Here is a 27,131-nt window from a genome sequence, read left to right on the forward strand (position 1 = left end):
CATTTCTGCGACTTTAGCTTCTAGAGCATTTTTACAACATTATACATAGGTGCTGAATACATAAAAAGCGACTGTTCAGCGACAGACAAGTCGCATCGGCTGAAAGTAGGCCAGAATGTCAGTCCATGTTGGAGCAGGTTTAGATACAGTCTAAAGTATAGATCTCAAAGTCTGTGCACAGAATTTAGCAAGGGCCTCGCACCTTCTGATGCATCAGGTAGGTGCACAATAGCATAGCCTAACCCTCTGTACTTTGGTCTATATTGATGCGGGACATAGACAGCCAGCTGATGACCAATCCATTAGTGCAATGGATGGCTGGAAGCATTTGTCTTTGCCTTTGCAATACCACAGAAGCAATGCATGGTCAATGTACAGCAATGACACACCTGTGTGAACAGCCAGGAGACCCCCCCCCCCCATGTTATGTTACATAGTTACATAGTTAGTACGGTCGAAAAAAGACATATGTCCATCAAGTTCAACCAGGGAATTAAGGGGTAGGGGTGTGGCGCGATATTGGGGAAGGGATGAGATTTTATATTTCTTCATAAGCATTAATCTTATTTTGTCAATTAGGAACATTCAGCACCCACCCGCTATCAAGGCAGCTGCCTATCATGTCATGCCCTACCTGCACAGGTGTGCTGGCTACTCAAATGATCCAATTAAGGAGGCCATTTAGTCAGCAGCAGCAGAAGTCCTGTGCCTGGACGCTCCAACAGCGGCCAGACACAAGCAGAAGCAGAAGCAGCAGCAGCACCACCTTTTGTTTTTTGGCTGCAGCAGCAGCAAGGCCCACAGGGCCTTGTAGATACCTGTGGTTACAGTGAAGTCTACGTTAAGTCCATGGGGGCGTAATGTGCCCAACTCATGGATCCAACGTAGTTCGCACCTTTTGAGTATGCTAACTCGGTCGCCGCCTTTTTTAGATATGGGAACATGATCTAGCAAGGTAAATCTGAGGTCATTTTCATGATGTCCAAATTCCGTAAAGTGTTTAGCTACGGGTAGGTCCAGGCGCTTCTTACGGATTGAGTACCTGTGTTGGTTGAACCTCGTTCGGAACTCCAATGTGGTTTCGCCTACATATAGCAGTTGGCAAGGGCATGTGAGAACATACACCACAAATTCAGATACACAGGTCAGGTACCATCTTATCCTGTATTGTCTGTTCGTGGTAGGATGTTTAAAATGTGGGCCCTTGTCCATGCGGGTGCAGTTAATGCAGTTCCGACATGGGTAGCTGCCTTTATTTTGTACAGTGAGGTATCTTTGTTGGCCCCCTAAACTTGTAGAGACATCTGTTTTCACAAGTTTGTCTCTCAAGTTCGGGGGGCGCCGGTAAGCCATAATGGGGTTGTTTTGGAATTCCTCTACCTGTGGAAAACTGTCTCGGAGAATATGCCAGTGTCGTTTGACAATTCTGGCAATTGTTGTGGATCTGTCACAATATGTTGACACAAAACTAATGCGTTTGTTGGATTGGGCTACTTTTGTCTGGTGCAATAGTGACTGTCGTCTGAGAGTAAGTGTCTCCTGTTTACTCCTCTCAACCAATGATTTGGGATATCCCCTCTGTATGAAATTCTTGGCCATTTTGTCGAGTGCAGGTTCTGTGGCACGGCCATTCAACTACACGAATTTTTGACATTCCTCAACAACATAAATGACCACATAAAATTCACTCTTACTCATTCTACAGAATCAGTCCAGTTCTTAGACACATTAGTCATCTCACAAAATGGTAAACTACATACTGACCTTTACACCAAGCCCACTGATAGCAACTCCATGCTACGCTACAACAGTCACCATCCTCGCCCCATGGTTAGATCCCTACCCAAAAGCCAGATGCTCAGAGCACGACGGATAGTTAGCCTTGACGAAAGGGTAGAACCTGCACTCGACAAAATGGCCAAGAATTTCATACAGAGGGGATATCCCAAATCATTGGTTGAGAGGAGTAAACAGGAGACACTTACTCTCAGACGACAGTCACTATTGCACCAGACAAAAGTAGCCCAATCCAACAAACGCATTAGTTTTGTGTCAACATATTGTGACAGATCCACAACAATTGCCAGAATTATCAAACGACACTGGCATATTCTCCGAGACAGTTTTCCACAGGTAGAGGAATTCCAAAACAACCCCATTATGGCTTACCGGCGCCCCCCGAACTTGAGAGACAAACTTGTGAAAACAGATGTCTCTACAAGTTTAGGGGGCCAACAAAGATACCTCACTGTACAAAATAAAGGCAGCTACCCATGTCGGAACTGCATTAACTGCACCCGCATGGACAAGGGCCCACATTTTAAACATCCTACCACGAACAGACAATACAGGATAAGATGGTACCTGACCTGTGTATCTGAATTTGTGGTGTATGTTCTCACATGCCCTTGCCAACTGCTATATGTAGGCGAAACCACATTGGAGTTCCGAACGAGGTTCAACCAACACAGGTACTCAATCCGTAAGAAGCGCCTGGACCTACCCGTAGCTAAACACTTTACGGAATTTGGACATCATGAAAATGACCTCAGATTTACCTTGCTAGATCATGTTCCCATATCTAAAAAAGGCGGCGACCGAGTTAGCATACTCAAAAGGTGCGAACTACGTTGGATCCATGAGTTGGGCACATTACGCCCCCATGGACTTAACGTAGACTTCACTGTAACCCACAGGTATCTACAAATTATCCCGATGACTTGACCTGCCAGTTGAACTTGATTGTATATATAAATTGTGACACACACACTGAGCAGTATACCAACTCATCATTCACTGTATATGAATCCTAAATGATCAATTATATACCGTGTTCTTCTTTTCAACATGCTAATTATTCTTGCTTTGTTTTTATGCAGATGATCAGGGGACACGTCGATCAAACACCACTGACCATCATCTATCTGATCATTCTACCAGTTCTAGACCCTTACCACCCGAGTGCAGCCAACCAAGAATGAAATTGCTCTCATCTACGTTTTTGTATTTTTCCTCTATACACACCTTTATGTGAGCCAGATCAACTGACAAACACAGCTATACAGTGATACATGTGTATACATACGTGCATGTATACAAAATCATGCTCCTATGTAATATACTATATACCATACAGTTGCTCCACACAACCTGCTTTCACAGCCACACCTTGCCACCACCCTCACACCTACATATGCATACCCGTACACCTTTTACATTCTTATTCTTTCTTTTTCTCATTTATTTGCAATTCCCCATCTTTTCCTATACACTTAGGATCCATTCATTCATGCACATCCATCTCCCGTTACTCACTCACACACCTATTATTTTCCACATACACTCCTGCTTTCACCACACCAATACACATTTCTCATCTTCCGTAGTCATTTACATACATTTATCCACATGATTATATTATATATGTATTGACAGATCAAGTGCGGGTATCTTGCCCGCACTACACATAGCTTCATTGACAACTGCACACATCTATACGCATGCGCCAAACAGGACACTTCTTTCCCTGAAGTGTCATGGCGCCCGCGGCATCCGGAAGCACAGTGAGTGTGCGCGGACCGCGAGCTACAGTCGTTGCTTAGCAACGCGCGACGCCCCCTTGCGATTGGCTGTACTCCGGCAGGTCTGCGGAATTCCCTAGAGCCGTGTGCACACACGGCGTCAGGGAATGGCCGCCATTACCACAGATGGGTGAGTGTTTGACCTCGTGGCATGTTACCCTGATTACCTTTTAATGTCCACACACCTGTACACTAATTGTCACTTACACATGATGCGATATATGTCAGATTGTATATACTGTACAGCACTAATTACACTGTCTTGTCAAAAGTATGCATTTTCTTCATGTATCATTATGTTCTTTTTCTTAACAATTGTCACAGTATCCACTGTAATATATGTTTTTTCTTTATTGAACACAATCACCTTTTGATATTGTACCCCATATAAATATGGGAGGAGTGTGTCACTTGCTTATGCTTGAAAAAGACCGTGGTGACGGTCGAAACGTTGTATCTTACCTTGAGGTAATAAACCTATTTTGATCACTACTGGAGTGCTGCGGGACACTTTATTCTACTATACTACACTGCTGCTGCCAGTGACCCGGGCTGCGATTGGGCCCGCTTGCACCCGCTACACCTTTGCATTCCTGGTGTGCTGCTCCTCCTTGCTATCTGGATATATCGAAGGGGTCTTGGAGCCTGCACCCCATATCCATCTGGACTCCTCTCCAAAGGACAAGGATGGAACACTCAACTTCTTCACATGCCTCTCCAGAGCCTCAGGTATTTGCTTATACTGAGAGTGAGATCGGCAGGATCATTGGAGCTGTGGATGAGGACGCTTCTTTCCTACATGCTCCCTCAGCCCTGGATCTCCAGAGGCAATACGAAACAGAGACTAAGAGACTATTATCTTTAAAACTTCACCTCTCTACATTAAGTGAGTACTACAAGTCCCAGCGGATCCCCAGAGGTATGCGGGTGGTCCCACCGGACAACGCATACAAAGGGGACAAGGATTTCCGCACCAAGTTTGAACATATAGCTAACAAATACGCTGCCGACGTGATTATTTTGAACATTGAATTTCTTCAAAGAGACATTGCTGCTACAAGTGACAAAGTAAAGACACTGGAATCTACCTTGGAAACAATACTGTCTAGCGATGATTACACTAAATTATGTTCCAAACAATCTTCCTTCTTGGCAAAACTCAAAACAGAACAAGAAAACATCAAACGTCACAAATGGTACCGTGATGTGCAAGACTACCAAAATGGCCGCATATACAATTGGGGCGACTTGTCCACCAACACCAGGAGGACAAGACGTTTGAAGGACCAACCGGGGACCTCACGCCAGAACGCTCGTCCTACTGAACCAGCATCCAGTTCACCTACTGCCCCCCAGGATTTTTTAGGGGCACGCCAGACTCATACCAGCGACCCACCAGAAGGGGAGGTCATAAATGGAAACGATCCCTCAAGAACCAGAAGCCGGGGCGTGAGGACGACACAGTTGAAGACCAAACCACCAAAAAAATAGTGGTAAATATATCTTCTACCCCTTTATCTGATTCACAATGTTTATTACTTGCTAGGGGCTTGAACTTTTGTCCTATTAACCATACTAATTGGTTTCAGCTTGAATTGGACTTTATTCAGTTTTTCAGAAAATTGAAACTTAAAATGTGGTTTATGAACAATTCTAGTTCGTCTAATGTTGACACCAATATTAATAATGTACAATTTCGTGCCTGTAACTATGACATTAGTGTGCCCAGTAATTTTTCTCCACAGGTACACGTACCTGCCATCGATACATTTTGTACTCTTGTTAAAAATGATACTGACAAACTGCGCACCTCTGGAAGTGTTAGTGCAGCTCACAACATTTCACAGAAACAATTGAGAGCAATCAATGATTTGGTCCATGATCACAGCCTGATCATAAAACCCGCTGACAAAGGGGGATCGGTTGTGATCATGGACCGCTCAAAATACATTGCTGAGGCTATGAGACAATTGGGGGATGCCTCTACATATACATTACTGAACAAAGACCCTAAATTTGACATACAAAGAAAGATTAATATAGTTTTGGTAGATGCCCTGACTATGGAGATCATTGACCGCCCTCTCTTTAATTTTTTGACTGTCCTGTGTCCTTCAACACCCATGATATATTTCCTGCCCAAGGTACATAAAGATTTGGTGAACCCTCCCGGGAGACCAATTGTCTCCGGGAGAGACTCACTCACGAGCCATATATCCGTATTTTTGGACCAAATACTGCGTCCTTATGTACACAGGGCCAAATCTTACATCCAAGACACCTCGGACTTCCTCAAAAAAATCGAACAAGTCACACTTCCAAAGAACAGTATATTGGCATCCCTAGATGTCACCAGTCTATACACCTCAATCCCACACGAGCTAGGCATTCAGACCATTCGCAGAACGATCTCTTCAGATTTTTCTCCTGTGCAAACTTCATTCATTATCCAACTTCTTGAACTAGTCCTACAATGCAATTACTTTCTATTCAATGACAAATTTTACCTACAAACAGCTGGGACTGCTATGGGGACCAACGTGGCGCCCAGCTACGCCAATTTGGTCATGACAGAGATCGAGGAGGGGTCTGTCTATGTGTCCCACCATGCCAGTCACGTAATGGCATGGTGGCGATACATAGATGATATCTTCCTCGTCTGGACAGGCACGGCCATTCAACTACACGAATTTTTGACATTCCTCAACAACATAAATGACCACATAAAATTCACTCTTACTCATTCTACAGAATCAGTCCAGTTCTTAGACACATTAGTCATCTCACAAAATGGTAAACTACATACTGACCTTTACACCAAGCCCACTGATAGCAACTCCATGCTACGCTACAACAGTCACCATCCTCGCCCCATGGTTAGATCCCTACCCAAAAGCCAGATGCTCAGAGCACGACAGATAGTTAGCCTTGACGAAAGGGTAGAACCTGCACTCGACAAAATGGCCAAGAATTTCATACAGAGGGGATATCCCAAATCATTGGTTGAGAGGAGTAAACAGGAGACACTTACTCTCAGACGACAGTCACTATTGCACCAGACAAAAGTAGCCCAATCCAACAAACGCATTAGTTTTGTGTCAACATATTGTGACAGATCCACAACAATTGCCAGAATTATCAAACGACACTGGCATATTCTCCGAGACAGTTTTCCACAGGTAGAGGAATTCCAAAACAACCCCATTATGGCTTACCGGCGCCCCCCGAACTTGAGAGACAAACTTGTGAAAACAGATGTCTCTACAAGTTTAGGGGGCCAACAAAGATACCTCACTGTACAAAATAAAGGCAGCTACCCATGTCGGAACTGCATTAACTGCACCCGCATGGACAAGGGCCCACATTTTAAACATCCTACCACGAACAGACAATACAGGATAAGATGGTACCTGACCTGTGTATCTGAATTTGTGGTGTATGTTCTCACATGCCCTTGCCAACTGCTATATGTAGGCGAAACCACATTGGAGTTCCGAACGAGGTTCAACCAACACAGGTACTCAATCCGTAAGAAGCGCCTGGACCTACCCGTAGCTAAACACTTTACGGAATTTGGACATCATGAAAATGACCTCAGATTTACCTTGCTAGATCATGTTCCCATATCTAAAAAAGGCGGCGACCGAGTTAGCATACTCAAAAGGTGCGAACTACGTTGGATCCATGAGTTGGGCACATTACGCCCCCATGGACTTAACGTAGACTTCACTGTAACCACAGGTATCTACAAATTATCCCGATGACTTGACCTGCCAGTTGAACTTGATTGTATATATAAATTGTGACACACACACTGAGCAGTATACCAACTCATCATTCACTGTATATGAATCCTAAATGATCAATTATATACCGTGTTCTTCTTTCAACATGCTAATTATTCTTGCTTTGTTTTTATGCAGATGATCAGGGGACACGTCGATCAAACACCACTGACCATCATCTATCTGATCATTCTACCAGTTCTAGACCCTTACCACCCGAGTGCAGCCAACCAAGAATGAAATTGCTCTCATCTACGTTTTTGTATTTTTCCTCTATACACACCTTTATGTGAGCCAGATCAACTGACAAACACAGCTATACAGTGATACATGTGTATACATACGTGCATGTACAAAATCATGCTCCTATGTATATACTATATACCATACAGTTGCTCCACACAACCTGCTTTCACAGCCACACCTTGCCACCACCCTCACACCTACATATGCATACCCGTACACCTTTTACATTCTTAGTCTTTCTTTTTCTCATTTATTTGCAATTCCCCATCTTTTCCTTATACACTTAGGATCCATTCATTCATGCACATCCATCTCCCGTTACTCACTCACACACCTATTATTTTCCACATACACTCCTGCTTTCACCACACCAATACACATTTCTCATCTTCCGTAGTCATTTACATACATTTATCCACATGATTATATTATATATGTATTGACAGATCAAGTGCGGGTATCTTGCCCGCACTACACATAGCTTCATTGACAACTGCACACATCTATACGCATGCGCCAAACAGGACACTTCTTTCCCTGAAGTGTCATGGCGCCCGCGGCATCCGGAAGCACAGTGAGTGTGCGCGGACCGCGAGCTACAGTCGTTGCTTAGCAACGCGCGACGCCCCCTTGCGATTGGCTGTACTCCGGCAGGTCTGCGGAATTCCCTAGAGCCGTGTGCACACACGGCGTCAGGGAATGGCCGCCATTACCACAGATGGGTGAGTGTTTGACCTCGTGGCATGTTACCCTGATTACCTTTTAATGTCCACACACCTGTACACTAATTGTCACTTACACATGATGCGATATATGTCAGATTGTATATACTGTACAGCACTAATTACACTGTCTTGTCAAAAGTATGCATTTTCTTCATGTATCATTATGTTCTTCTTCTTAACAATTGTCACAGTATCCACTGTAATATATGTTTTTTCTTTATTGAACACAATCACCTTTTGATATTGTACCCCATATAAATATGGGAGGAGTGTGTCACTTGCTTATGCTTGAAAAAGACCGTGGTGACGGTCGAAACGTTGTATCTTACCTTGAGGTAATAAACCTATTTTGATCACTACTGGAGTGCTGCGGGACACTTTATTCTACTATATATATATATATATTTCTCCGCCGAAATCACTTTTAAACCCATTTCCACCTTTTTTTCCCTTCTCTTCCTCTTACTTTTTTTTCACGTTTTTTTACGTTTTTCTCCTTTTCGCCTCTTTTCTGGGCGTATTATTCTTCTTTTTCTTCTTTTTTTTCGTCTAATGCATACCCCATCAGTGCAGCAATGCTTATTCAATACCGCCAGCAGATGGAGACACTGGGGGATAATTTTCTAAGGATTTATACTGATTTTTCCTGTCTGAATTTGTCGCACAGAAAGTTGCAGGCCAAATATGTGTGACATTTCTGCGACTTTAGCTTCTAGAGCATTTTTACAACATTATACATAGGTGCTGAATACATAAAAAGCGACTGTTCAGCGACAGACAAGTCGCATCGGCTGAAAGTAGGCCAGAATGTCAGTCCATGTTGGAGCAGGTTTAGATACAGTCTAAAGTATAGATCTCAAAGTCTGTGCACAGAATTTAGCAAGGGCCTCGCACCTTCTGATGCATCAGGTAGGTGCACAATAGCATAGCCTAACCCTCTGTACTTTGGTCTATATTGATGCGGGACATAGACAGCCAGCTGATGACCAATCCATTAGTGCAATGGATGGCTGGAAGCATTTGTCTTTGCCTTTGCAATACCACAGAAGCAATGCATGGTCAATGTACAGCAATGACACACCTGTGTGAACAGCCAGGAGACCCCCCCCCCCCCCCCCCATGTTATGTTACATAGTTACATAGTTAGTACGGTCGAAAAAAGACATATGTCCATCAAGTTCAACCAGGGAATTAAGGGGTAGGGGTGTGGCGCGATATTAGGGAAGGGATGAGATTTTATATTTCTTCATAAGCATTAATCTTATTTTGTCAATTAGGAACATTCAGCACCCACCCGCTATCAAGGCAGCTGCCTATCATGTCATGCCCTACCTGCACAGGTGTGCTGGCTACTCAAATGATCCAATTAAGGAGGCCATTTAGTCAGCAGCAGCAGAAGTCCTGTGCCTGGACGCTCCAACAGCGGCCAGACACAAGCAGAAGCAGAAGCAGCAGAAGCAGCAGCAGCACCACCTTTTGTTTTTTGGCTGCAGCAGCAGCAAGGCCCACAGGGCTGGCTAGCTGGCTAGCCAGCAAGCAGGTAGCAATGAAAGTAGGAATCTTTCTTTTTAACCCTGTAAGGGGGTGGTGCACTGTACCCGAAGATACTGCCATATCGGGTCAATGCATAGGGCGACGGAAGCAAGCTTCGAAATCGGCCCCCGTTCTCAAAAATCCATTTAATATATGGTCCCCAGATAGGGGACGTATCAGATATTAAACTGATAAGAACAGATACTACACTTGATCTTAGCCAAAAGGCCGAGAAGCGATAACCGTGAAAGGGGCGGGCCCAACAAGGTGCCCTTCATGGGCACTATCACTGCTTGCTGTCAGGGAGGCTGCCAGACAATTTTCCATGCACACTCTGGGCTGGGGGGCAGTCAACCACCAGTACACACAGCAGAACCTAAACCCATACCATTATTGCTAAGCAGCAAGACAGGGGCCCATTGCACTCCCACGGGGCCTTTTTAAATGCAATCCATAACCCGGATTTGCCAGGAACCCTTCTTACTCCTCCTACTTGCATGTGACACTGGGCTTAGGATCTGCATAGGAAACACACACACAAGCACACACCTACCTTTGTTGCCTGCAGATGCCTCCTTGGCTGTCCCCAAACGGTATCAAACCAACACCCACGGGAAGCTGTAAGCATAGAGGACATGCCTGCACCCCATTGGACTTACCTGTGTGGGTTAAACCCGGGTTATTTGACAACCTATGGCGGTGATGGTTCTGCTCAGGCAGAGCAGTGCTGATGCTCCTCATAAAGCTGTCGCTGCTGTGAAGGTTCTAGGTGACATCACAAATCCCTATGGTTACATACACAACAAAGCTGGGTTGTTGTTGTTTACACTCTGCAAGGCCTGTGGAAGTGAGTGACATCATAGCACTGTAGTTCTGAGGGTTCTAGATGGATGCAACAATCTCCTGTTGCTTCTATGAAGGCCATAATAGACAACATCACCAAACAGCTCCATAGTCACATACACAGCAAAGGAGAGATGTTGTTTACACCTAGTGATGTCAGTGGTATTGAGTGACATCACAGCACAGTGCTAAGGCTCCTGGGCCTGGACACAGCAGCGGCTGCAATATCTCAACGGAGAATACGTTTATATATATGTGTGTGTGTGCGCGTATATATATATATATATATGTATATATATATATATATATATATATATATATATATATATATATATTTCTCCGCCGAAATCACTTTTAAACCCATTTCCACCTTTTTTTCCCTTCTCTTCCTCTTACTTTTTTTTCACGTTTTTTTACGTTTTTCTCCTTTTCGCCTCTTTTCTGGGCGTATTATTCTTCTTTTTCTTCTTTTTTTTCGTCTAATGCATACCCCATTAGTGCAGCAATGCTTATTCAATACCGCCAGCAGATGGAGACACTGGGGGATAATTTTCTAAGGATTTATACTGATTTTTCCTGTCTGAATTTGTCGCACAGAAAGTTGCAGGCCAAATATGTGTGACATTTCTGCGACTTTAGCTTCTAGAGCATTTTTACAACATTATACATAGGTGCTGAATACATAAAAAGCGACTGTTCAGCGACAGACAAGTCACATCGGCTGAAAGTAGGCCAGAATGTCAGTCCATGTTGGAGCAGGTTTAGATACAGTCTAAAGTATAGATCTCAAAGTCTGTGCACAGAATTTAGCAAGGGCCTCGCACCTTCTGATGCATCAGGTAGGTGCACAATAGCATAGCCTAACCCTCTGTACTTTGGTCTATATTGATGCGGGACATAGACAGCCAGCTGATGACCAATCCATTAGTGCAATGGATGGCTGGAAGCATTTGTCTTTGCCTTTGCAATACCACAGAAGCAATGCATGGTCAATGTACAGCAATGACACACCTGTGTGAACAGCCAGGAGACCCCCCCCCCCCCCCCCCATGTTATGTTACATAGTTACATAGTTAGTACGGTCGAAAAAAGACATATGTCCATCAAGTTCAACCAGGGAATTAAGGGGTAGGGGTGTGGCGCGATATTGGGGAAGGGATGAGATTTTATATTTCTTCATAAGCATTAATCTTATTTTGTCAATTAGGAACATTCAGCACCCACCCGCTATCAAGGCAGCTGCCTATCATGTCATGCCCTACCTGCACAGGTGTGCTGGCTACTCAAATGATCCAATTAAGGAGGCCATTTAGTCAGCAGCAGCAGAAGTCCTGTGCCTGGACGCTCCAACAGCGGCCAGACACAAGCAGAAGCAGAAGCAGCAGAAGCAGCAGCAGCAGCACCACCTTTTGTTTTTTGGCTGCAGCAGCAGCAAGGCCCACAGGGCTGGCTAGCCAGCAAGCAGGTAGCAATGAAAGTAGGAATCTTTCTTTTTAACCCTGTAAGGGGGTGGTGCACTGTACCCGAAGATACTGCCATATCGGGTCAATGCATAGGGCGACGGAAGCAAGCTTCGAAATCGGCCCCCGTTCTCAAAAATCCATTTAATATATGGTCCCCAGATAGGGGACGTATCAGATATTAAACTGATAAGAACAGATACTACACTTGATCTTAGCCAAAAGGCCGAGAAGCGATAACCGTGAAAGGGGCGGGCCCAACAAGGTGCCCTTCATGGGCACTATCACTGCTTGCTGTCAGGGAGGCTGCCAGACAATTTTCCATGCACACTCTGGGCTGGGGGGCAGTCAACCACCAGTACACACAGCAGAACCTAAACCCATACCATTATTGCTAAGCAGCAAGACAGGGGCCCATTGCACTCCCACGGGGCCTTTTTAAATGCAATCCATAACCCGGATTTGCCAGGAACCCTTCTTACTCCTCCTACTTGCATGTGACACTGGGCTTAGGATCTGCATAGGAAACACACACACAAGCACACACCTACCTTTGTTGCCTGCAGATGCCTCCTTGGCTGTCCCCAAACGGTATCAAACCAACACCCACGGGAAGCTGTAAGCATAGAGGACATGCCTGCACCCCATTGGACTTACCTGTGTGGGTTAAACCCGGGTTATTTGACAACCTATGGCGGTGATGGTTCTGCTCAGGCAGAGCAGTGCTGATGCTCCTCATAAAGCTGTCGCTGCTGTGAAGGTTCTAGGTGACATCACAAATCCCTATGGTTACATACACAACAAAGCTGGGTTGTTGTTGTTTACACTCTGCAAGGCCTGTGGAAGTGAGTGACATCATAGCACTGTAGTTCTGAGGGTTCTAGATGGATGCAACAATCTCCTGTTGCTTCTATGAAGGCCATAATAGACGACATCACCAAACAGCTCCATAGTCACATACACAGCAAAGGAGAGATGTTGTTTACACCTAGTGATGTCAGTGGTATTGAGTGACATCACAGCACAGTGCTAAGGCTCCTGGGCCTGGACACAGCAGCGGCTGCAATATCTCAACGGAGAATACGTTTATATATATGTGTGTGTGTGCGCGTATATATATATATATATGTATATATATATATATATATATATATATATATATATATATATATTTCTCCGCCGAAATCACTTTTAAACCCATTTCCACCTTTTTTTCCCTTCTCTTCCTCTTACTTTTTTTTCACGTTTTTTTACGTTTTTCTCCTTTTCGCCTCTTTTCTGGGCGTATTATTCTTCTTTTTCTTCTTTTTTTTCGTCTAATGCATACCCCATTAGTGCAGCAATGCTTATTCAATACCGCCAGCAGATGGAGACACTGGGGGATAATTTTCTAAGGATTTATACTGATTTTTCCTGTCTGAATTTGTCGCACAGAAAGTTGCAGGCCAAATATGTGTGACATTTCTGCGACTTTAGCTTCTAGAGCATTTTTACAACATTATACATAGGTGCTGAATACATAAAAAGCGACTGTTCAGCGACAGACAAGTCGCATCGGCTGAAAGTAGGCCAGAATGTCAGTCCATGTTGGAGCAGGTTTAGATACAGTCTAAAGTATAGATCTCAAAGTCTGTGCACAGAATTTAGCAAGGGCCTCGCACCTTCTGATGCATCAGGTAGGTGCACAATAGCATAGCCTAACCCTCTGTACTTTGGTCTATATTGATGCGGGACATAGACAGCCAGCTGATGACCAATCCATTAGTGCAATGGATGGCTGGAAGCATTTGTCTTTGCCTTTGCAATACCACAGAAGCAATGCATGGTCAATGTACAGCAATGACACACCTGTGTGAACAGCCAGGAGACCCCCCCCCCCCCCATGTTATGTTACATAGTTACATAGTTAGTACGGTCGAAAAAAGACATATGTCCATCAAGTTCAACCAGGGAATTAAGGGGTAGGGGTGTGGCGCGATATTGGGGAAGGGATGAGATTTTATATTTCTTCATAAGCATTAATCTTATTTTGTCAATTAGGAACATTCAGCACCCACCCGCTATCAAGGCAGCTGCCTATCATGTCATGCCCTACCTGCACAGGTGTGCTGGCTACTCAAATGATCCAATTAAGGAGGCCATTTAGTCAGCAGCAGCAGAAGTCCTGTGCCTGGACGCTCCAACAGCGGCCAGACACAAGCAGAAGCAGAAGCAGCAGAAGCAGCAGCAGCAGCACCACCTTTTGTTTTTTGGCTGCAGCAGCAGCAAGGCCCACAGGGCTGGCTAGCTGGCTAGCCAGCAAGCAGGTAGCAATGAAAGTAGGAATCTTTCTTTTTAACCCTGTAAGGGGGTGGTGCACTGTACCCGAAGATACTGCCATATCGGGTCAATGCATAGGGCGACGGAAGCAAGCTTCGAAATCGGCCCCCGTTCTCAAAAATCCATTTAATATATGGTCCCCAGATAGGGGACGTATCAGATATTAAACTGATAAGAACAGATACTACACTTGATCTTAGCCAAAAGGCCGAGAAGCGATAACCGTGAAAGGGGCGGGCCCAACAAGGTGCCCTTCATGGGCACTATCACTGCTTGCTGTCAGGGAGGCTGCCAGACAATTTTCCATGCACACTCTGGGCTGGGGGGCAGTCAACCACCAGTACACACAGCAGAACCTAAACCCATACCATTATTGCTAAGCAGCAAGACAGGGGCCCATTGCACTCCCACGGGGCCTTTTTAAATGCAATCCATAACCCGGATTTGCCAGGAACCCTTCTTACTCCTCCTACTTGCATGTGACACTGGGCTTAGGATCTGCATAGGAAACACACACACAAGCACACACCTACCTTTGTTGCCTGCAGATGCCTCCTTGGCTGTCCCCAAACGGTATCAAACCAACACCCACGGGAAGCTGTAAGCATAGAGGACATGCCTGCACCCCATTGGACTTACCTGTGTGGGTTAAACCCGGGTTATTTGACAACCTATGGCGGTGATGGTTCTGCTCAGGCAGAGCAGTGCTGATGCTCCTCATAAAGCTGTCGCTGCTGTGAAGGTTCTAGGTGACATCACAAATCCCTATGGTTACATACACAACAAAGCTGGGTTGTTGTTGTTTACACTCTGCAAGGCCTGTGGAAGTGAGTGACATCATAGCACTGTAGTTCTGAGGGTTCTAGATGGATGCAACAATCTCCTGTTGCTTCTATGAAGGCCATAATAGACGACATCACCAAACAGCTCCATAGTCACATACACAGCAAAGGAGAGATGTTGTTTACACCTAGTGATGTCAGTGGTATTGAGTGACATCACAGCACAGTGCTAAGGCTCCTGGGCCTGGACACAGCAGCGGCTGCAATATCTCAACGGAGAATACGTTTATATATATGTGTGTGTGTGCGCGTATATATATATATATATATATATATATATATATATTTCTCCGCCGAAATCACTTTTAAACCCATTTCCACCTTTTTTTCCCTTCTCTTCCTCTTACTTTTTTTTCACGTTTTTTTACGTTTTTCTCCTTTTCGCCTCTTTTCTGGGCGTATTATTCTTCTTTTTCTTCTTTTTTTTCGTCTAATGCATACCCCATCAGTGCAGCAATGCTTATTCAATACCGCCAGCAGATGGAGACACTGGGGGATAATTTTCTAAGGATTTATACTGATTTTTCCTGTCTGAATTTGTCGCACAGAAAGTTGCAGGCCAAATATGTGTGACATTTCTGCGACTTTAGCTTCTAGAGCATTTTTACAACATTATACATAGGTGCTGAATACATAAAAAGCGACTGTTCAGCGACAGACAAGTCGCATCGGCTGAAAGTAGGCCAGAATGTCAGTCCATGTTGGAGCAGGTTTAGATACAGTCTAAAGTATAGATCTCAAAGTCTGTGCACAGAATTTAGCAAGGGCCTCGCACCTTCTGATGCATCAGGTAGGTGCACAATAGCATAGCCTAACCCTCTGTACTTTGGTCTATATTGATGCGGGACATAGACAGCCAGCTGATGACCAATCCATTAGTGCAATGGATGGCTGGAAGCATTTGTCTTTGCCTTTGCAATACCACAGAAGCAATGCATGGTCAATGTACAGCAATGACACACCTGTGTGAACAGCCAGGAGACCCCCCCCCCCCCCCATGTTATGTTACATAGTTACATAGTTAGTACGGTCGAAAAAAGACATATGTCCATCAAGTTCAACCAGGGAATTAAGGGGTAGGGGTGTGGCGCGATATTGGGGAAGGGATGAGATTTTATATTTCTTCATAAGCATTAATCTTATTTTGTCAATTAGGAACATTCAGCACCCACCCGCTATCAAGGCAGCTGCCTATCATGTCATGCCCTACCTGCACAGGTGTGCTGGCTACTCAAATGATCCAATTAAGGAGGCCATTTAGTCAGCAGCAGCAGAAGTCCTGTGCCTGGACGCTCCAACAGCGGCCAGACACAAGCAGAAGCAGAAGCAGCAGAAGCAGCAGCAGCACCACCTTTTGTTTTTTGGCTGCAGCAGCAGCAAGGCCCACAGGGCTGGCTAGCTGGCTAGCCAGCAAGCAGGTAGCAATGAAAGTAGGAATCTTTCTTTTTAACCCTGTAAGGGGGTGGTGCACTGTACCCGAAGATACTGCCATATCGGGTCAATGCATAGGGCGACGGAAGCAAGCTTCGAAATCGGCCCCCGTTCTCAAAAATCCATTTAATATATGGTCCCCAGATAGGGGACGTATCAGATATTAAACTGATAAGAACAGATACTACACTTGATCTTAGCCAAAAGGCCGAGAAGCGATAACCGTGAAAGGGGCGGGCCCAACAAGGTGCCCTTCATGGGCACTATCACTGCTTGCTGTCAGGGAGGCTGCCAGACAATTTTCCATGCACACTCTGGGCTGGGGGGCAGTCAACCACCAGTACACACAGCAGAACCTAAACCCATACCATTATTGCTAAGCAGCAAGACAGGGGCCCATTGCACTCCCACGGGGCCTTTTTAAATGCAATCCATAACCCGGATTTGCCAGGAACCCTTCTTACTCCTCCTACTTGCATGTGACACTGGGCTTAGGATCTGCATAGGAAACACACACACAAGCACACACCTACCTTTGTTGCCTGCAGATGCCTCCTTGGCTGTCCCCAAACGGTATCAAACCAACACCCACGGGAAGCTGTAAGCATAGAGGACATGCCTGCACCCCATTGGACTTACCTGTGTGGGTTAAACCCGGGTTATTTGACAACCTATGGCGGTGATGGTTCTGCTCAGGCAGAGCAGTGCTGATGCTCCTCATAAAGCTGTCGCTGCTGTGAAGGTTCTAGGTGACATCACAAATCCCTATGGTTACATACACAACAAAGCTGGGTTGTTGTTGTTTACACTCTGCAAGGCCTGTGGAAGTGAGTGACATCATAGCACTGTAGTTCTGAGGGTTCTAGATGGATGCAACAATCTCCTGTTGCTTCTATGAAGGCCATAATAGACGACATCACCAAACAGCTCCATAGTCACATACACAGCAAAGGAGAGATGTTGTTTACACCTAGTGATGTCAGTGGTATTGAGTGACATCACAGCACAGTGCTAAGGCTCCTGGGCCTGGACACAGCAGCGGCTGCAATATCTCAACGGAGAATACGTTTATATATATGTGTGTGTGTGCGCGTATATATATATATATATATATATATATATATATATATATATATATATATTTCTCCGCCGAAATCACTTTTAAACCCATTTCCACCTTTTTTTCCCTTCTCTTCCTCTTACTTTTTTTTCAAGTTTTTTTACGTTTTTCTCCTTTTCGCCTCTTTTCTGGGCGTATTATTCTTCTTTTTCTTCTTTTTTTTCGTCTAATGCATACCCCATCAGTGCAGCAATGCTTATTCAATACCGCCAGCAGATGGAGACACTGGGGGATAATTTTCTAAGGATTTATACTGATTTTTCCTGTCTGAATTTGTCGCACAGAAAGTTGCAGGCCAAATATGTGTGACATTTCTGCGACTTTAGCTTCTAGAGCATTTTTACAACATTATACATAGGTGCTGAATACATAAAAAGCGACTGTTCAGCGACAGACAAGTCGCATCGGCTGAAAGTAGGCCAGAATGTCAGTCCATGTTGGAGCAGGTTTAGATACAGTCTAAAGTATAGATCTCAAAGTCTGTGCACAGAATTTAGCAAGGGCCTCGCACCTTCTGATGCATCAGGTAGGTGCACAATAGCATAGCCTAACCCTCTGTACTTTGGTCTATATTGATGCGGGACATAGACAGCCAGCTGATGACCAATCCATTAGTGCAATGGATGGCTGGAAGCATTTGTCTTTGCCTTTGCAATACCACAGAAGCAATGCATGGTCAATGTACAGCAATGACACACCTGTGTGAACAGCCAGGAGACCCCCCCCCCCCCCATGTTATGTTACATAGTTACATAGTTAGTACGGTCGAAAAAAGACATATGTCCATCAAGTTCAACCAGGGAATTAAGGGGTAGGGGTGTGGCGCGATATTGGGGAAGGGATGAGATTTTATATTTCTTCATAAGCATTAATCTTATTTTGTCAATTAGGAACATTCAGCACCCACCCGCTATCAAGGCAGCTGCCTATCATGTCATGCCCTACCTGCACAGGTGTGCTGGCTACTCAAATGATCCAATTAAGGAGGCCATTTAGTCAGCAGCAGCAGAAGTCCTGTGCCTGGACGCTCCAACAGCGGCCAGACACAAGCAGAAGCAGAAGCAGCAGAAGCAGCAGCAGCACCACCTTTTGTTTTTTGGCTGCAGCAGCAGCAAGGCCCACAGGGCTGGCTAGCTGGCTAGCCAGCAAGCAGGTAGCAATGAAAGTAGGAATCTTTCTTTTTAACCCTGTAAGGGGGTGGTGCACTGTACCCGAAGATACTGCCATATCGGGTCAATGCATAGGGCGACGGAAGCAAGCTTCGAAATCGGCCCCCGTTCTCAAAAATCCATTTAATATATGGTCCCCAGATAGGGGACGTATCAGATATTAAACTGATAAGAACAGATACTACACTTGATCTTAGCCAAAAGGCCGAGAAGCGATAACCGTGAAAGGGGCGGGCCCAACAAGGTGCCCTTCATGGGCACTATCACTGCTTGCTGTCAGGGAGGCTGCCAGACAATTTTCCATGCACACTCTGGGCTGGGGGGCAGTCAACCACCAGTACACACAGCAGAACCTAAACCCATACCATTATTGCTAAGCAGCAAGACAGGGGCCCATTGCACTCCCACGGGGCCTTTTTAAATGCAATCCATAACCCGGATTTGCCAGGAACCCTTCTTACTCCTCCTACTTGCATGTGACACTGGGCTTAGGATCTGCATAGGAAACACACACACAAGCACACACCTACCTTTGTTGCCTGCAGATGCCTCCTTGGCTGTCCCCAAACGGTATCAAACCAACACCCACGGGAAGCTGTAAGCATAGAGGACATGCCTGCACCCCATTGGACTTACCTGTGTGGGTTAAACCCGGGTTATTTGACAACCTATGGCGGTGATGGTTCTGCTCAGGCAGAGCAGTGCTGATGCTCCTCATAAAGCTGTCGCTGCTGTGAAGGTTCTAGGTGACATCACAAATCCCTATGGTTACATACACAACAAAGCTGGGTTGTTGTTGTTTACACTCTGCAAGGCCTGTGGAAGTGAGTGACATCATAGCACTGTAGTTCTGAGGGTTCTAGATGGATGCAACAATCTCCTGTTGCTTCTATGAAGGCCATAATAGACGACATCACCAAACAGCTCCATAGTCACATACACAGCAAAGGAGAGATGTTGTTTACACCTAGTGATGTCAGTGGTATTGAGTGACATCACAGCACAGTGCTAAGGCTCCTGGGCCTGGACACAGCAGCGGCTGCAATATCTCAACGGAGAATACGTTTATATATATGTGTGTGTGTGCGCGTATATATATATATATATATATATATATATATATATATATATATATATATATTTCTCCGCCGAAATCACTTTTAAACCCATTTCCACCTTTTTTTCCCTTCTCTTCCTCTTACTTTTTTTTCACGTTTTTTTACGTTTTTCTCCTTTTTGCCTCTTTTCTGGGCGTATTATTCTTCTTTTTCTTCTTTTTTTTTCGTCTAATGCATACCCCATCAGTGCAGCAATGCTTATTCAATACCGCCAGCAGATGGAGACACTGGGGGATAATTTTCTAAGGATTTATACTGATTTTTCCTGTCTGAATTTGTCGCACAGAAAGTTGCAGGCCAAATATGTGTGACATTTCTGCGACTTTAGCTTCTAGAGCATTTTTACAACATTATACATAGGTGCTGAATACATAAAAAGCGACTGTTCAGCGACAGACAAGTCGCATCGGCTGAAAGTAGGCCAGAATGTCAGTCCATGTTGGAGCAGGTTTAGATACAGTCTAAAGTATAGATCTCAAAGTCTGTGCACAGAATTTAGCAAGGGCCTCGCACCTTCTGATGCATCAGGTAGGTGCACAAGAGCATAGCCTAACCCTCTGTACTTTGGTCTATATTGATGCGGGACATAGACAGCCAGCTGATGACCAATCCATTAGTGCAATGGATGGCTGGAAGCATTTGTCTTTGCCTTTGCAATACCACAGAAGCAATGCATGGTCAATGTACAGCAATGACACACCTGTGTGAACAGCCAGGAGACCCCCCCCCCCCCCATGTTATGTTACATAGTTACATAGTTAGTACGGTCGAAAAAAGACATATGTCCATCAAGTTCAACCAGGGAATTAAGGGGTAGGGGTGTGGCGCGATATTGGGGAAGGGATGAGATTTTATATTTCTTCATAAGCATTAATCTTATTTTGTCAATTAGGAACATTCAGCACCCACCCGCTATCAAGGCAGCTGCCTATCATGTCATGCCCTACCTGCACAGGTGTGCTGGCTACTCAAATGATCCAATTAAGGAGGCCATTTAGTCAGCAGCAGCAGAAGTCCTGTGCCTGGACGCTCCAACAGCGGCCAGACACAAGCAGAAGCAGAAGCAGCAGAAGCAGCAGCAGCACCACCTTTTGTTTTTTGGCTGCAGCAGCAGCAAGGCCCACAGGGCTGGCTAGCTGGCTAGCCAGCAAGCAGGTAGCAATGAAAGTAGGAATCTTTCTTTTTAACCCTGTAAGGGGGTGGTGCACTGTACCCGAAGATACTGCCATATCGGGTCAATGCATAGGGCGACGGAAGCAAGCTTCGAAATCGGCCCCCGTTCTCAAAAATCCATTTAATATATGGTCCCCAGATAGGGGACGTATCAGATATTAAACTGATAAGAACAGATACTACACTTGATCTTAGCCAAAAGGCCGAGAAGCGATAACCGTGAAAGGGGCGGGCCCAACAAGGTGCCCTTCATGGGCACTATCACTGCTTGCTGTCAGGGAGGCTGCCAGACAATTTTCCATGCACACTCTGGGCTGGGGGGCAGTCAACCACCAGTACACACAGCAGAACCTAAACCCATACCATTATTGCTAAGCAGCAAGACAGGGGCCCATTGCACTCCCACGGGGCCTTTTTAAATGCAATCCATAACCCGGATTTGCCAGGAACCCTTCTTACTCCTCCTACTTGCATGTGACACTGGGCTTAGGATCTGCATAGGAAACACACACACAAGCACACACCTACCTTTGTTGCCTGCAGATGCCTCCTTGGCTGTCCCCAAACGGTATCAAACCAACACCCACGGGAAGCTGTAAGCATAGAGGACATGCCTGCACCCCATTGGACTTACCTGTGTGGGTTAAACCCGGGTTATTTGACAACCTATGGCGGTGATGGTTCTGCTCAGGCAGAGCAGTGCTGATGCTCCTCATAAAGCTGTCGCTGCTGTGAAGGTTCTAGGTGACATCACAAATCCCTATGGTTACATACACAACAAAGCTGGGTTGTTGTTGTTTACACTCTGCAAGGCCTGTGGAAGTGAGTGACATCATAGCACTGTAGTTCTGAGGGTTCTAGATGGATGCAACAATCTCCTGTTGCTTCTATGAAGAACATAATAGACGACATCACCAAACAGCTCCATAGTCACATACACAGCAAAGGACAGATGTTGTTTACACCTAGTGATGTCAGTGGTATTGAGTGACATCACAGCACAGTGCTAAGGCTCCTGGGCCTGGACACAGCAGCGGCTGCAATATCTCAACGGAGAATACGTTTATATATATATGTGTGTGTGTGCGCGTATATATATATATATATATATATATATATATATATATATATTTCTCCGCCGAAATCACTTTTAAACCCATTTCCACCTTTTTTTCCCTTCTCTTCCTCTTACTTTTTTTTCACGTTTTTTTACGTTTTTCTCCTTTTCGCCTCTTTTCTGGGCGTATTATTCTTCTTTTTCTTCTTTTTTTTCGTCTAATGCATACCCCATCAGTGCAGCAATGCTTATTCAATACCGCCAGCAGATGGAGACACTGGGGGATAATTTTCTAAGGATTTATACTGATTTTTCCTGTCTGAATTTGTCGCACAGAAAGTTGCAGGCCAAATATGTGTGACATTTCTGCGACTTTAGCTTCTAGAGCATTTTTACAACATTATACATAGGTGCTGAATACATAAAAAGCGACTGTTCAGCGACAGACAAGTCGCATCGGCTGAAAGTAGGCCAGAATGTCAGTCCATGTTGGAGCAGGTTTAGATACAGTCTAAAGTATAGATCTCAAAGTCTGTGCACAGAATTTAGCAAGGGCCTCGCACCTTCTGATGCATCAGGTAGGTGCACAATAGCATAGCCTAACCCTCTGTACTTTGGTCTATATTGATGCGGGACATAGACAGCCAGCTGATGACCAATCCATTAGTGCAATGGATGGCTGGAAGCATTTGTCTTTGCCTTTGCAATACCACAGAAGCAATGCATGGTCAATGTACAGCAATGACACACCTGTGTGAACAGCCAGGAGACCCCCCCCCCCCCCCCATGTTATGTTACATAGTTACATAGTTAGTACGGTCGAAAAAAGACATATGTCCATCAAGTTCAACCAGGGAATTAAGGGGTAGGGGTGTGGCGCGATATTGGGGAAGGGATGAGATTTTATATTTCTTCATAAGCATTAATCTTATTTTGTCAATTAGGAACATTCAGCACCCACCCGCTATCAAGGCAGCTGCCTATCATGTCATGCCCTACCTGCACAGGTGTGCTGGCTACTCAAATGATCCAATTAAGGAGGCCATTTAGTCAGCAGCAGCAGAAGTCCTGTGCCTGGACGCTCCAACAGCGGCCAGACACAAGCAGAAGCAGAAGCAGCAGAAGCAGCAGCAGCACCACCTTTTGTTTTTTGGCTGCAGCAGCAGCAAGGCCCACAGGGCTGGCTAGCTGGCTAGCCAGCAAGCAGGTAGCAATGAAAGTAGGAATCTTTCTTTTTAACCCTGTAAGGGGGTGGTGCACTGTACCCGAAGATACTGCCATATCGGGTCAATGCATAGGGCGACGGAAGCAAGCTTCGAAATCGGCCCCCGTTCTCAAAAATCCATTTAATATATGGTCCCCAGATAGGGGACGTATCAGATATTAAACTGATAAGAACAGATACTACACTTGATCTTAGCCAAAAGGCCGAGAAGCGATAACCGTGAAAGGGGCGGGCCCAACAAGGTGCCCTTCATGGGCACTATCACTGCTTGCTGTCAGGGAGGCTGCCAGACAATTTTCCATGCACACTCTGGGCTGGGGGGCAGTCAACCACCAGTACACACAGCAGAACCTAAACCCATACCATTATTGCTAAGCAGCAAGACAGGGGCCCATTGCACTCCCACGGGGCCTTTTTAAATGCAATCCATAACCCGGATTTGCCAGGAACCCTTCTTACTCCTCCTACTTGCATGTGACACTGGGCTTAGGATCTGCATAGGAAACACACACACAAGCACACACCTACCTTTGTTGCCTGCAGATGCCTCCTTGGCTGTCCCCAAACGGTATCAAACCAACACCCACGGGAAGCTGTAAGCATAGAGGACATGCCTGCACCCCATTGGACTTACCTGTGTGGGTTAAACCCGGGTTATTTGACAACCTATGGCGGTGATGGTTCTGCTCAGGCAGAGCAGTGCTGATGCTCCTCATAAAGCTGTCGCTGCTGTGAAGGTTCTAGGTGACATCACAAATCCCTATGGTTACATACACAACAAAGCTGGGTTGTTGTTGTTTACACTCTGCAAGGCCTGTGGAAGTGAGTGACATCATAGCACTGTAGTTCTGAGGGTTCTAGATGGATGCAACAATCTCCTGTTGCTTCTATGAAGGCCATAATAGACGACATCACCAAACAGCTCCATAGTCACATACACAGCAAAGGAGAGATGTTGTTTACACCTAGTGATGTCAGTGGTATTGAGTGACATCACAGCACAGTGCTAAGGCTCCTGGGCCTGGACACAGCAGCGGCTGCAATATCTCAACGGAGAATACGTTTATATATATGTGTGTGTGTGCGCATATATATATATATATATATATATATATATATATATATATATATATATATATATATATATATTTCTCCGCCGAAATCACTTTTAAACCCATTTCCACCTTTTTTTCCCTTCTCTTCCTCTTACTTTTTTTTCACGTTTTTTTACGTTTTTCTCCTTTTCGCCTCTTTTCTGGGCGTATTATTCTTCTTTTTCTTCTTTTTTTTCGTCTAATGCATACCCCATCAGTGCAGCAATGCTTATTCAATACCGCCAGCAGATGGAGACACTGGGGGATGATTTTCTAAGGATTTATACTGATTTTTCCTGTCTGAATTTGTCGCACAGAAAGTTGCAGGCCAAATATGTGTGACATTTCTGCGACTTTAGCTTCTAGAGCATTTTTACAACATTATACATAGGTGCTGAATACATAAAAAGCGACTGTTCAGCGACAGACAAGTCGCATCGGCTGAAAGTAGGCCAGAATGTCAGTCCATGTTGGAGCAGGTTTAGATACAGTCTAAAGTATAGATCTCAAAGTCTGTGCACAGAATTTAGCAAGGGCCTCGCACCTTCTGATGCATCAGGTAGGTGCACAATAGCATAGCCTAACCCTCTGTACTTTGGTCTATATTGATGCGGGACATAGACAGCCAGCTGATGACCAATCCATTAGTGCAATGGATGGCTGGAAGCATTTGTCTTTGCCTTTGCAATACCACAGAAGCAATGCATGGTCAATGTACAGCAATGACACACCTGTGTGAACAGCCAGGAGCCTCCCCCCCCCCCCATGTTATGTTACATAGTTACATAGTTAGTACGGTCGAAAAAAGACATATGTCCATCAAGTTCAACCAGGGAATTAAGGGGTAGGGGTGTGGCGCGATATTGGGGAAGGGATGAGATTTTATATTTCTTCATAAGCATTAATCTTATTTTGTCAATTAGGAACATTCAGCACCCACCCGCTATCAAGGCAGCTGCCTATCATGTCATGCCCTACCTGCACAGGTGTGCTGGCTACTCAAATGATCCAATTAAGGAGGCCATTTAGTCAGCAGCAGCAGAAGTCCTGTGCCTGGACGCTCCAACAGCGGCCAGACACAAGCAGAAGCAGAAGCAGCAGAAGCAGCAGAAGCAGCAGCAGCACCACCTTTTGTTTTTTGGCTGCAGCAGCAGCAAGGCCCACAGGGCTGGCTAGCTGGCTAGCCAGCAAGTAGGTAGCAATGAAAGTAGGAATCTTTCTTTTTAACCCTGTAAGGGGGTGGTGCACTGTACCCGAAGATACTGCCATATCGGGTCAATGCATAGGGCGACGGAAGCAAGCTTCGAAATCGGCCCCCGTTCTCAAAAATCCATTTAATATATGGTCCCCAGATAGGGGACGTATCAGATATTAAACTGATAAGAACAGATACTACACTTGATCTTAGCCAAAAGGCCGAGAAGCGATAACCGTGAAAGGGGCGGGCCCAACAAGGTGCCCTTCATGGGCACTATCACTGCTTGCTGTCAGGGAGGCTGCCAGACAATTTTCCATGCACACTCTGGGCTGGGGGGCAGTCAACCACCAGTACACACAGCAGAACCTAAACCCATACCATTATTGCTAAGCAGCAAGACAGGGGCCCATTGCACTCCCACGGGGCCTTTTTAAATGCAATCCATAACCCGGATTTGCCAGGAACCCTTCTTACTCCTCCTACTTGCATGTGACACTGGGCTTAGGATCTGCATAGGAAACACACACACAAGCACACACCTACCTTTGTTGCCTGCAGATGCCTCCTTGGCTGTCCCCAAACGGTATCAAACCAACACCCACGGGAAGCTGTAAGCATAGAGGACATGCCTGCACCCCATTGGACTTACCTGTGTGGGTTAAACCCGGGTTATTTGACAACCTATGGCGGTGATGGTTCTGCTCAGGCAGAGCAGTGCTGATGCTCCTCATAAAGCTGTCGCTGCTGTGAAGGTTCTAGGTGACATCACAAATCCCTATGGTTACATACACAACAAAGCTGGGTTGTTGTTGTTTACACTCTGCAAGGCCTGTGGAAGTGAGTGACATCATAGCACTGTAGTTCTGAGGGTTCTAGATGGATGCAACAATCTCCTGTTGCTTCTATGAAGGCCATAATAGACGACATCACCAAACAGCTCCATAGTCACATACACAGCAAAGGAGAGATGTTGTTTACACCTAGTGATGTCAGTGGTATTGAGTGACATCACAGCACAGTGCTAAGGCTCCTGGGCCTGGACACAGCAGCGGCTGCAATATCTCAACGGAGAATACGTTTATATATATGTGTGTGTGTGCGCGTATATATATATATATATATATATATATATATATATTTCTCCGCCGAAATCACTTTTAAACCCATTTCCACCTTTTTTTCCCTTCTCTTCCTCTTACTTTTTTTTCACGT

At 45.2% G+C, this 27,131-nt stretch overlaps 8 non-coding genes across 8 annotated transcripts; all 8 read right to left on the bottom strand.

Moving 5' to 3' along the window:
- Positions 1–9,919: 9,919 nt before the first annotated feature.
- LOC130308532 (U2 spliceosomal RNA) lies at positions 9,920–10,110 on the bottom strand. The gene has a single exon (XR_008857486.1). It is a non-coding gene; the product is annotated as a U2 spliceosomal RNA (small nuclear RNA).
- A 2,110-nt stretch (positions 10,111–12,220) lies between these two features.
- LOC130308533 (U2 spliceosomal RNA) lies at positions 12,221–12,411 on the bottom strand. Its single transcript, XR_008857487.1, has one exon. It is a non-coding gene; the product is annotated as a U2 spliceosomal RNA (small nuclear RNA).
- A 2,110-nt stretch (positions 12,412–14,521) lies between these two features.
- On the bottom strand, positions 14,522–14,712 carry LOC130308534 (U2 spliceosomal RNA). Its single transcript, XR_008857488.1, has one exon. It is a non-coding gene; the product is annotated as a U2 spliceosomal RNA (small nuclear RNA).
- A 2,082-nt stretch (positions 14,713–16,794) lies between these two features.
- On the bottom strand, positions 16,795–16,985 carry LOC130308535 (U2 spliceosomal RNA). Its single transcript, XR_008857489.1, has one exon. It is a non-coding gene; the product is annotated as a U2 spliceosomal RNA (small nuclear RNA).
- Positions 16,986–19,080: 2,095 nt separating this feature from the next.
- Positions 19,081–19,271, bottom strand: LOC130308536 (U2 spliceosomal RNA). Its single transcript, XR_008857491.1, has one exon. It is a non-coding gene; the product is annotated as a U2 spliceosomal RNA (small nuclear RNA).
- A 2,098-nt stretch (positions 19,272–21,369) lies between these two features.
- On the bottom strand, positions 21,370–21,560 carry LOC130308537 (U2 spliceosomal RNA). The gene has a single exon (XR_008857492.1). It is a non-coding gene; the product is annotated as a U2 spliceosomal RNA (small nuclear RNA).
- Positions 21,561–23,651: 2,091 nt separating this feature from the next.
- On the bottom strand, positions 23,652–23,842 carry LOC130308538 (U2 spliceosomal RNA). Its single transcript, XR_008857493.1, has one exon. It is a non-coding gene; the product is annotated as a U2 spliceosomal RNA (small nuclear RNA).
- A 2,116-nt stretch (positions 23,843–25,958) lies between these two features.
- Positions 25,959–26,149, bottom strand: LOC130308539 (U2 spliceosomal RNA). The gene has a single exon (XR_008857494.1). It is a non-coding gene; the product is annotated as a U2 spliceosomal RNA (small nuclear RNA).
- Between the last annotated feature and the right edge of the window lie 982 nt (positions 26,150–27,131).

The sequence above is a fragment of the Hyla sarda genome, unplaced genomic scaffold, assembly GCF_029499605.1.
Source record: "Hyla sarda isolate aHylSar1 unplaced genomic scaffold, aHylSar1.hap1 scaffold_148, whole genome shotgun sequence".
NCBI classification, from domain to species: domain Eukaryota; kingdom Metazoa; phylum Chordata; class Amphibia; order Anura; family Hylidae; genus Hyla; species Hyla sarda.